Here is a 12289-nt window from a genome sequence, read left to right on the forward strand (position 1 = left end):
TGTGGTGGGTGGTGAGGGGCACAGAGTGCTGCGCTCAGGTCTCCACTCCTCCACGAACCAGTGGTGTGGCCTCGGGCAAGCCCCTGACTCCCTCTGAGCCTCTGTAAGATGGGGATCCTCATTTTCCGTGCCCGGCGTTCACGGAAGGCCTGCGTGGACAGTGCTGAGCGCAGAGCCTGGCTATACTCCTCGGAGGAAAAACCGTAAGGCTCCTGAAAGGCTTCCCAGGGAAGAGATTTGACTTCTCAGCAGTTTGTGGAGCATCCTGAGAAGCTCCTGGGGGAGGGAAGAGCTGACATTTACCCTGAAGGAAGCAAGAGAGTGTTTCTTCTTTGAAGAAGGTCTGCCCTCAATGTTTTCTTGTCTTGCTCCCTCAGGGTCCAGGGAAGTGGCGTGAGGCAGTTCCTAGGGAGAGTCCAGGGGCCCTGTCCTCACTGGTCCCGCAGGCTCGAGTGTTCTTCCCGACCCTGGGCTGACTCATGTCCACAGAGTGCCCTGGGGACAGCTGCCCTTTCAGAGAAAACCCCCTCCGGGTGTGGGGAAAGGGGAAATAGAAACTTGCTTGACCTTTACCTAGAAACTCCCTGTTGACGCTGTGATTGGTTGTTTAATGCCTCTCTCCCCTCCAGGCTCTTGAGCGTCACCTTGTTCACCCCCATCGTGCCCACAGCAGAGGGTGCTCCAGTAAATATCTATGGAAAAAAATAAATGGACGGTTGGATCGGTAGCCAGATGGATGGATGGAGAATGATGACGCCACCCCTGTCCTGAACATCTCACTCACAGGCCAGTTGAGATGTCAAGATTTACCCAACACCATTTGCAAGGGCAGAAAACAAGCTTTACTGGAGCTTCAAATCGAGGGTGAGATGTGTAGAGTCCAGTGCTTTGGGGAGGCCAGCGAGAATGAGCCTCACAGATCTCTGGCTATAGGGAGTGTGGGATCTAAAATCCACTCTGCTGAGGCCATGCTTCCCTGGGGCAGCAGGGCTATGTCGGCAGGCTGGTTCCTGGAGACAGACCCCCTGAGTGCTGAGTGCCCCTGGCAGCCTTGCCAGGCCTTCCTTACAATGCATGACGGTCTGGGATGCTTTCACACAGCCGGACTTCCCTCTGTCCTTCACTCCCAGTGACACTTGCATGGAGGTTGGACCGCCCTCCAAACCTTTCTGGTTCCCTCTCCTTTTTTTCTCACATAGGGATTTCTCCAAGGAAGCCCCTGGCATGTCCACTCCTGCTTTGGCATCTGCTTATCAGAGGACCCAGGTAACACAGCTTTAGGAGTTTAAAGTGTTCTGTGGGCCAGGGAGTCAGAATAGGCTTAATGAGGAGGTGGCCCGTGGTGGCCCTTCCTAGCAGAGTGCAGAAGGCCGAGGGGGCAGATTCCTGGTTTGGGCTGCGGGAGGCACAGCCTGGGCTGCCTGTGCTCTGAGCAGAGAGACTGTGTCTGCACCACTCACTGCCAGTCTCCCGCACCCAATGCAGTGCCAGGCTCCTAGTGGTACCTCACTGAATTCTTGTTGAATAAATAAATGTGCGGACTCCTTCTCCCTCCTCTACAGCGTGCTTTGTGCTTACCTATGTTCCAGAAACCATCACATTTTACGTTACAGAAATAGTTACTCACTGATCTCTTTCCCTAGCCATTTTGCTTCTTGAAGGCAAGGAGGTCTTATTCTGGAGACCCACAGACCTGGCTTATAGTTGGTGTCCAAAGAAGGAATTCATAAGAGTGAAAAAACATGGCAGAGGGAGAAGTTGGTCTTGAGATTATGGCTCAATTAGTTATCATATCTGAGAGGCGGCTCCTGGTTAAGGATGGGAGCAGGGCTTCCTGGGTGCTGGCTAGGGCATCTCAGTTTGTACAGTGTTCAGAGGAGGATCTGGCTGCATCCTGGCACCATGGCCAGCTCCTTTCTTCCCAGCCAACATTCTGTGGTCTCATGAGGATCTTCTACTGAGCGTCTCATATTTTTAGAAGTCTTGCCACACACGTGATTTTGTGGGAGTCACACAACTCCATGGCATGGAGAAGTTAGCTGTTATTCCAATGTTATAGCTTGTGGTTTTAGGCTGTCCTCACCCACCAACACTTCTGCAGGTAATAGCACCCCAATTTTGCTTTGAGGAATACCCTTCTCCTGTCAGATTGTCTTGTGGGACTGTCCACTAAAGTGTCCCACCCTTTCCTGCCCAAGGGAGGCATACTCTATGTCCACATCCCCCTGGTGTCTGATCCCTGGAGGGTCTTCCATCCCTTCCCGCAGTAGAACCTCGTTTCTGAAGATGCTCTGAGCTGCGATGTAGCTATAGGGATGGGTTACAGGGAGGAAATCCCCCAGCCCCACTGGAGGGAAAGTCAGGAGTCTAGAATTCTCAGCTGGAGACCCCAACCATGGCTGGGTCCCTTCGCCTCTCTGTACCCTGGTGTCCTGGTCATTCCACATTTACTAAGCACCTGCCAGAAACACCAGGATGGACAGAACACAGTTCGACCCTCCAGGGATTCTGTAGGGGTGTCTCTGGTGCCTGTCACACACACCCTTGGGCCCACTCTGCTTCCAGCCGCGGCTGTGTAAGGACAGGGCCCGGCAAGGCAACAGCGTCCCATCTGGCCTTTTCAGTTCCTGCCCCGGGGCTCCCTCCCATGCTGCCGGGGCCTGCTGGGTCTACAAGAGAGTGTGCAGAAGCTCATTCCCCCAGGGCAACCCATCACCAGTGGGGAACAGAGGCAGGGGGTAAATGCAGTGGCCTCCCTCCCCCAAGGAGACAATTCTGGCTGGACTTCTGAAGATTTCTTAGATGCTTCCTGGGAAGCTGAGCCCCCATTTCCCACAGAGGCCACCTTGATGACACACCCTTCTATGGGCTTTTCCTCCTTTCCCATCTAACTTTCGCCATCTTTTACTCCCAGGATCACCTTCACACAAATTATTCACACTCAGGGCCTCATTCAGGCTCTGTTTGGGGGAAATCTAAGACAGGTCCCTCATCTATTATCAGGGTGATGAGTCCTGAAATCAAGATAAGGGTAAGGTACTAGGGAGCACAGAGGAGGAAGGACCAGCCACCTGGGGACAGGGAAGGCTCCCGAAGGTGATGACATTTGGTCTGAGTCTTGAAGGCTGAGAATTCTTTAGCCACAAAAATGGATAAAAGGTATTCATTCCAGGTGGGGGGCCAGCCGACACAGAGACCACAGAAGTGAGAGAGAATATGAGGGACCTTCAAATAGTTTACTTGCTGGAGTCAAGGACCTGTGCAAGTGGGTCCTGGGCCAGGAAAGAGCCACACACAGAAAGGCGGCAAAGGCCCAAGGTGGTAATGGACAAGAACCACCCGTGGAATGGCCACAGGTACGGGAGGGCCTGCGGCCCCGGCTCCCCAATCTGCCTAGGATCCTACTACAGGGCACAGGGCAGCCTCACCCACTTCCTGGCAGCGATGAAAAGGTGGTGGAGGCCATGACTTGAACCCCCTGGGGCAGTTTCATTCTGCAAAGCCCTCCTGGGATATTTCCCCAACACCCCTTTCCCTAGCCAACTCTTGTGGCAGCTCAGGCTTCTTCCTTCACCCTCGCCCCTCCCCAGCCAGAGGGGCACACCCGGCCAACTTCCCCAGCCTGCCGCCTGCCCACTCACCACGACAGAAATCTCCTTGGAAGGCACCCCTTCCCCCAGGGCTCTTTCCCCTCAAAGGACATCTACCCATATGCCCAACACCACTTCATGATGTCTATATGGTTGTTAAGAGAGCACAGAGGGGCCAGGTAGGTTTTTTAATTGCCTTTTTGTATTCTTATAAAAGAAACTGCTTTGTGGGGCAAAAGACATCCCCAGGGGCTTGTTATCTGGAGAGGTCTCTCCTCGAAGAGAGGAGAGGAGAGGTCGGCCAAGGAGGTCAGGAAGGAGTGTGAGGAGGGGCTGCCGGTTTCCCTCTCACTCCAATGCCACCAGAGAGCTGGGACTCAGGATCTGCCTTGGAAGGCAGTCCTCGTGCAGCCTCCAGGCTCAGTGAGAGCTGGTGTCCCCTCCACTCTCCATCCCTCGGGGCTAAGAGTCAGACAGACCGCCTGCAGCCCCGCTGGCCAGCCTGACAGATTCGCACCCAGGCAACCTCCCCTCGGAGCACAAGCGCGGACAGTCTCCCACCACCAAGATCATTCTGCCAGCAGGGGTGTTGAGGGGCCCTTAGGTCCTCTGAACCCAGGACAGCAAGTTGAATGTGGCCGTCATCAGTGGTTCTCTGGCTCCCATCATTAGGGAGAGAGGAGGGACACGTGTGAGTGGAGTGTGGGCGAGCAAAGAGGGAAGGCTGGGTATGGTAAAAGGAGTCATCAGCCTAACACCAGAGGATTTACTGCGCCCTTCATGTGTCCTCGGCCTGGTGCTTTATGTGTCCTTTCTCACCGTGATGAGGTAGGTCATCGTTAGGAGAGGTCCTGCCTTCCTTCCTTCCTTCCTTCCTTTCTTTCTTTGTTCATTCACTCATCACTCCCTGACCCCGCACAGGGTGGTTGTCCCCAGACGATGGTCCAGATGCCCAGCAAGAGTGGTCCTGCTCTGGCCTGAGTCTGCTATAAAGAGACCTTCCCGGGGCCGCCCTCAGGGGATGTGACCTCAGCTGCCCAATACCCCAATACGCACGTGTGGAGCATCCCCATCCCCATCTGCGTTCTCCTGGCCCAGCCGCCTTCCCAGGCCCCGTGGCTCCTCCTGGCCTCCCGGCCTCCTATGTGGGCTCTCAAGTCTGGGCCTTGCTCGCCCAGCAGCCCGGTCAGCTCCTACCCCACCTGTCCAGCCGGCTCACCCTGGTGGGGGGCCAGGGGCCAGGCCCACGTCCTTCTCTTCACCTGGCCAGGCGGCCCAGCAGAGCTGAGGGCAAGTGGGAGGTTCCTCCGGCCCGGCCCTGCACCCAGCTTGCATCTGAGGGCGTATGCTCCGTCAGACTTCGTCCAAGGTCCTGGGGATCCCACTGCCCCCACCCTGCCCTCGTCCCCGGGGCTCAGCCTCCTGATGTCCAGCCAGGAAGTTTGTCCTTCCTCCCTGGGCAACCTGGCCTTGGCCAGGGAACATCCCAGACTGTGATTTCCGTCCAGCTCTATGCCATGGAAACGCCACCTCAAGGCCACTTCCTGCGCACCCTTCCTGCTCCTGGGATCACAGTCATGCCCACTCAGGCGGGCTTGGGTCAGCCCCTCTCCCTCCCTCCCTCCCTCCTCTGTCCCTCCCACGCTCCCCCTGCTCTCCCCCAGCCCTTGCACCAGGGCGTGGGAACACACCGGGAGTTAGTGCACAAGGGGCCCCCCCGCTCTCCCTCTGCTTTCGCCTCGGCCTCTGGGGCCCTCTCTTGGGCCTGAGGAAGCTCCCCTGCCCAGCACCGCACCCCTACCCTGCTCTCCGCGATCTTGAGCTCCTGCTCCCTCTGACCCTTGCGGGGGCTCCAGCCACGCGGCCCGTTGGGGGGCAAAGGTAACCCAGACTGGCCTCCTGCTCGGGGCGCTTCCATCTTCATCTCCCTTCCTGGCTGTCCTCCTGGCCCTCTTGGACCGGAGAGGCTGAACATTCCTGCTCCTGATCTCCCACCCTCCATTTCATCCCCAGCTTGTCTCCAGCATGTGTCTGGACCCGCTGCCCTGCCTCTACCCTCACGGCCTCAGTTTTGCAACCTCCCCTCCAATTCCCGGCCCTACTGCGGAAGGGGGTGGAGGCCCCGGGGGACCCGGCGGCAGGGAACTGCGGACCACTGAGCTCCTGGCACCAGCTCTCAAGCTCTCAACAGACTTAGTGACGGAGGGTCACCCGGCTGAGTGATTCTGGGCGTCTGCTCCTCAGAGGGACCCTCCAGGGGCACCTTCACCCTGGGACCCAAATGACCCCTCAGATACTGTGGTCCCTTAGAACCTGGATATTTTGGAATATTAGTTTTTCTTTTTCCTCTATGCGTATCTCCTTTTCCTTTCTCCTGTTCAAGCAGGAGTAGTTTGTCTTGCTGGGTCTTTGCTCAAAAACTGAGGACGATTTAGGGAGTTTGCGGAAGAGATAAACGGAGAAAATGTACTGAGAAGGACAAATGTCCCCAAGCAGCGGCGAAGAAGGAGATTCCCCTGCGGAGGCACCGGCCCTGACAAAGCCTTGACCAAGACTCCGGTGCAGCGCCGCACCAGGGAAGTAAGTCAAAGACACATGGAACAAAGACACACGGGACGGAATCTCCGTGCTAAATCATGGAGACTCAGGCTGACTCCAAGTCCTGGTGCAGTACAGGCTCTCGGAACATCTCACAAACCTAGACACACCAGAACGGTGGGGGGTGACACTTTCTGCAGCCTGGAGAAATGGGGCTCAGAGTCAGAAATGAATTCCACTTACAAAAAATGACTTCTGAGTTTGTGCACCAAGGTTTATACCCCTAACGACCAGAGGGCTTGAAGTGATCAGTCACACTGTTTCCTGTCTTCAGGCCGGACCTTTGCACATGCTATTCCCTCTGCCTAGAAGGCCCTTCTTTCCCATAGTCTATTTGGTGAATTCTGTCAGCCCTTTAAAACCAGGGTCAGATGGTTTCTTCTCTCTGGGAAACCTCCCCACAGAGGCATAATTGTCTGGACCCTGCTTCCCTCTCTCTGTATTACTACCTCTCTACTGTTGCATTTTTGTCTTTATTCCTTTTTATTGATATGTAATTCACATCCCGTAATGTTCACTCTTCTGAAGTGTACAATTCAGTATTTTTTAGCATATCCCCCAAATTGTGGGACCATCACCACTATCTAATTCCAAAACATTTTCATCACTTCCAAAATAAACTCCACACTCATTAGCAGGCATTCCTCTTTCTCCTCTCTCCCTAGGCCCTGGCAACCACTAATCTATTTTCCCTCTCTATGGATTTGCCTATTCTAGATGTGTCATATAAAAGGAATCACCCTATATTTGTCCTCTTGTGTCTGGTTTCTTTCAATTTGCAAAATGTTTTCAAGTTTCACCCATGTTGTAACATGTATAAGTACTTCCTTTTTCTTTTTAGATAACAATATATCTGATTGTTTGACCAAGCTATTTTTCAAAATCAGGCAGTTATTACACAATAGAAAAAGAATAGCTTCCTATTCAAAATGAATCACTCTAGATTTATTTAGCAAGTCTTATTTTTATAAAAAGTATCAGGTTAAATAAATTTTACATCCATTTCACAACTTTTTATCCTTTCCTGCCTGGGTGAAGATTCAGTTTCCGTACAGTTGTTTCACTGTATATAAAGATTGGTAAAATTGCAAGTAAGTATTACAATTTGAATTCACAGAAAATATGTGCAATCTGAAGAGACCAGAAACTGTTTTGAACACATGCTCCTGTTTTTGTAAATATTAATTCACCATCACATTTTTCTGTGTGTTTCTGTACCTACCTTTTCTTGGAATTCAAGGGAAGGAAATGATAGGAGAAGGCAAGAAAAGGGTACTTCAAAGGCTTTTTGTGAAGGACTGCATTTCCTAGGACTAATCAGATGGATGACTTCCACTGTACCGCTTTGGTCACCAAAGGAATAGGAGGAATAATAAATTCTCAGTATAGTTATTAACCTCATGCAATATCATCAGAGAAGTAAATAAAGAGATTTAAATGAAAGATTCAAGTTAAAAGAATAAAAAGGCAAAAAAGAATCCCTAAAACAATGAACAAAGAATAAAAAGGCATCTTCATAGACAATCCTCTGATATTCCTAGTGCTCTCATTTATTAACCTGTGTGGATTTTCTTTTTCTAAGATAAGCTGGAAGCACAATAAAAACAATCCAATGGAAAGATGACATGTATAAAAATAGACATTGGATAAACATATATTTTAAATATTAAACTCCATTTTTTTCTGTTATGAAGGAAAATGAGAATACATTTTCAATTTAAAGTCTTGGGTTTTGTTTCTTTTCCAAAATTTCACTTATTCATAACTTTCACATCATATTTTTGTAACTTTAATTTTTTTAAAGATTTTATTTATTTATTTGACAGAGAGAGACACAGCGATAGAGGGAACACAAGCAGGGGGAGTGGGAGAGGGAGAAGCAGGCTTCCCGCGGAGCACGTAGCCCAATGTGGGGCTCGATCCCAGGACCCTGGGATCATGACCTGAGCTGAAGTCAGATGCTTAACGACTGAGCCACCCAGTGCCCCTGTAACTTTAATTTTTTTTTAAATTAACTGCCTTACATTTCCCATGGTGGGGGAAAAAAGAAAAACTTACTACACTGCATAGCTTCACTATTACCAGTTGGATGTACTCTATTCATTTTTATAGTTGAATAACATTCTGTTGTATGGAGAGACCATACGTTACTTATCTGTGATCATTTGGATTGTTTTCATTGGGGTCATTCTGAATAATTCTGTGAAGAACATTTGTGTACACATTTTTGTGTGGATATATGTTTTCTTTTGGGGTATATATACCTAAGAGTGGAATTGCTGGGTCACGTGTAACTCCACATTTAACATTTTGAGGAATTGCCAATTGTTTTCCAAAGTGGCTGCACCATTTTACATTCCCCCCAGCAATGCACGAGGACTCCAACTTCTCTACACCCTTTCCAACACTTGTTATTATCTGCCTTTTTGAGTATAGTCATGCCAGTGAGTGTGAAGTGGTATTTCGTGGTTTTGATTTGCATGTCTCTAGTGACTCGTGATGTTGAGCATCTTTTTATGTTCTGTTGGCTATTTGTATATCTTCTTTGAAGAAATGTCTATTCAAATCCTTTGCCCATTTTCTTTCTTTCTTTCTTTTTCTTTCTTTCTTTCTTTCTTTCTTTCTTTCTTTCTTTCTTTCTTTCTTTCTTTCTTTCTTTCTTTCTTTCTTTCTTTCTTTCTTTCTTTCTTTCTTTTTCTTTCTTTCTTTCTTTCTTTCTTTCTTTCTTTCTTTCTTTCTTTCTTTCTTTCTTTCTTTCTTTCTTTCTTTCTTTCTTTCTTTCTCTTTCTTTCTTTTTCTTTCTTTCTTCCTTCCTTCCTTCCTTCCTTCCTTCCTTCCTTCCTTCCTTCCTTCCTTCCTTCCTTCCTTCCTTCCTTCCTTCCCTTTCTTTCTTTCTAGAGGAAGGGGAGGGCCAGAAGGAGAGGAAGAGAGAGAATCTTAGGCAGGCTCCATGCACAGCACGGAGCCTAACGCAGGGCTCAACCTCACGACCCTGAGATCATGACCTGAGCTGAAATCAAGAGTCGGATGTTTAACCATCTGAGCCACCCAGGCACCCCCTCCTTTGCCCATTTTAAAATTCAGTTATTTGTCTTTATTGCTGAGTGTCCATATACACATTTCTACTTGTGTATTTACCACGCAGTTCTGTAATTTATGTTTTCCATGTCTGAGTGTCCTGTAGCCAAATGAGGTCAGGGCCTGAGTCTGATTCAAATCCATGTCTTCCTCACGGGCACAGTGCAGGGCACCTATGATGGGCCCTTGTTAAATGCTTCAGGACGAGTGACCCCAGATCATGGAGTCACTGTGGTCTCATCCAAGGTTCTTCCTTCTCAAAGTACATTTTTAGGTTACCTATATGGGGAGGCCCATGGTGGGTCTGGGGTCCTACCCCCTTTCCTGATGGGCCCGAAAGCAGGAGCAGTAGTCAGGCACAGGTGAGTGGGTGTTGGCAAATGCAGGCCACAGAGTGCCGAGAGCTGCAAGGAGGCTCCCACACACCCATCCGTTCTTTCATTTGCTCAACAATATTCAAGGAGCATTTGTTAGTGCCCATGACATCTTAGACCTGTATCAGATGCAGGGACACAGCAGGAAAGAGATCCAAGTCCTGGTCTGGAAAAGATCACAGACACCTTGCATAGTTAGACCAGGTTCACCTGAAGACCTAGGGCCGTCTCATAAGCCCCGTGATGAGGGCGAGAGACAAATGACCCGAGTTTTCTGGACCTTTCCCTCATCTGTGGGGATAGCTCACAGGGTTGATTGTAGGCATAACAGCATGTGAGATCCTGATGGAAAAGATTTCACATTCCCTGAGAGCCAATACCTGGCAACTATTTTATTGACATTCATTCATGTATGCTTGTAACTTTGATAAGGAAATACAAGTTTTTCTAAAGAAACACTTCTATGTATGTATGCACAAAGAGGAATTCACCTTGAGTTGTCTATAATAGCCAAATACTGAAAACAGCCTAAGTGCCCAACAGCAGGGGAATGTTGAACTGTGGGGTGTGCAAATATGACATACAGCACAACACCTTAAAAGAATGGGGGAGCTCACAGGAACTGACATGGAAAGATCTGCAACAAATAGCATTAAGTGTAAAGGGCAAGTTGCAAAATAAGACAGAATGGTTCCATTTCTGTCAACCCACAAAAGAAGATCTAGAAGCATTCACACAAAGTGATTTCACTGTGGTTACCCCCGGAGGAGGGGATGTGGTTAAGGAAGGTTGCCTAAAGGGAGTTTTACTTTATATCATTTAAATTCAAGAACACCTGTTATGCTTCAGATAGCAAAAAGGATATGAAACGAACGGCTTTTTTTTTTTTTTTGGCACCTCTCTGAGCCTCAGTTTATTTCTCTGCAAAATGAAGGCTTTGCACTAGGAGATAATTGATGCTCCTTCCATTAAAATTTTGTCATTGTGGTAAAAAACACATAACATAAAATTTACTGTGTTAGCTATTTTTGAGTTTACAGGTCAGTGGTATTACGTACATTCGTGCTGTTGTACAACCATCACCACCATCCATCTCCAGAACGTTCTCATCATCCCCAGTGGAAACTCTGTGCCCATTAAACACTAACTCTCCATTCCCTTGTCCCCCTAGCCCCTGGCAATCACTGTTCTGCTTCCTGTCTCTATAAATGCGTCTGTTCCAGGTATCTCATAAATGGAATCGTGTTTGTCCTTTGTGGCCTGGCTTACGTCACTTAGATGTAGCACGTGTCAGAACTCCATTTCACCAGAAGCAGAATCGTATCCTATCGTAGGTATAAAGCACCTTTTTTTTTTTTATCTGTTCATCTGCCAGTGGACACTGGATTTGTTTCCACCTTGGCTGTTTGTAAATAATGCCGCCATGCACAGCAGGGGGCGGATCTCTCTTCCAGTCCCAGTTTTCCGTCTTTTGTGCGTCCGCCCTGAGGTGAAACTGCTGGATCATATGATAATTCTATCACTGATTTTTTGAGGAGTCTCCATACTGTTTTCCACAGAGGCTACACGATTTTACATTCCCACCAACAAATGCACAGGGTTTCAATTTCTCCACATCCTTGTCAACACTTGTCATTTTCTGCCTTTTTTGATAATAGCTACCAAATGAGCGTGAAGTGGTATTCCACCGTGGTTTTGATTTGCATTTCCTTGGTGATTAGTGATGTTGAGCATCTTTTCTATGTGCCTGGTGACCATTTATGTGTCTTCTTTGGAGAAACGTCTATTCACGTCTGGCACCCATTTTTGAAATGGGTTGTTTGCTTTGTTGTCGTTGAGTTTTAGGAGCTCTTTATATGGTCTGGGCGTGGATATCTTAATTTGTAAATATTTTTTCCCATTCTGTGAGTTGCCTTTTTACTCTGTGATTGTGTCCTAGGATGCATGACGTTTTAAGTTTCGATAAAGCCCAATGTATCTGAAGGAATGACTTGTAAAATATTTACAATAAAAAAGAAGAAAAGAAAGACCAGGAAGACGAGGCAGAGACCATGGAACAAAGCACGGATTCTGTGGGCCCTAGCCTTTGTTCCTTGCCCTACATCACCTGCCTGTCAGACCCCCCAACCCAGCGGCACAGCCCAGGAGAGCAGCCATGGAGGGCGAGGCTGGGGTGGGCTCCGGGAAGCCCCAGCTTGGGCCGCGGGCCGTTCACTGGGAGGACCATGTGACCCTGGGGTTTCCCTGAGACCTCTACATGGCGGACAAGTGGGTGGGCTCGTGGGTGGGCTCAAAGGCAGGAAGTCCTCAGTCAGGAAACCCGTGGGTGTGCCCACCTGCCTCGAAGCCTCGTTCACTGAAGGTAAATTTCCAAGCCCCAGAGCCACGGTTCCTAAAGAGCATCTGTCCCTCTGCCCCTTGTGGTCCTTCCTTACCTATCCCACCTTGCCTTTCTTTGGATTCAGGAGGGTTTTTTTTTTTTTTTTTTCCTTTTTCTGATTCTAAAAATACCATGCCTCCAGCAAACTGACCAGAATAGAAAAGCTCAAAGCTAACCACAAGGCCAGCGCCCTGAGTCACCGAGTGTGAACCTCATCAGGAACTCCCCCAAAGCTCCCCTCCAGCCCCCAGCGCCTTCCTGTGGACACG

The sequence above is a fragment of the Zalophus californianus genome, chromosome 15 (genome assembly GCF_009762305.2).
Source record: "Zalophus californianus isolate mZalCal1 chromosome 15, mZalCal1.pri.v2, whole genome shotgun sequence".
Lineage (NCBI taxonomy): Eukaryota > Metazoa > Chordata > Mammalia > Carnivora > Otariidae > Zalophus > Zalophus californianus.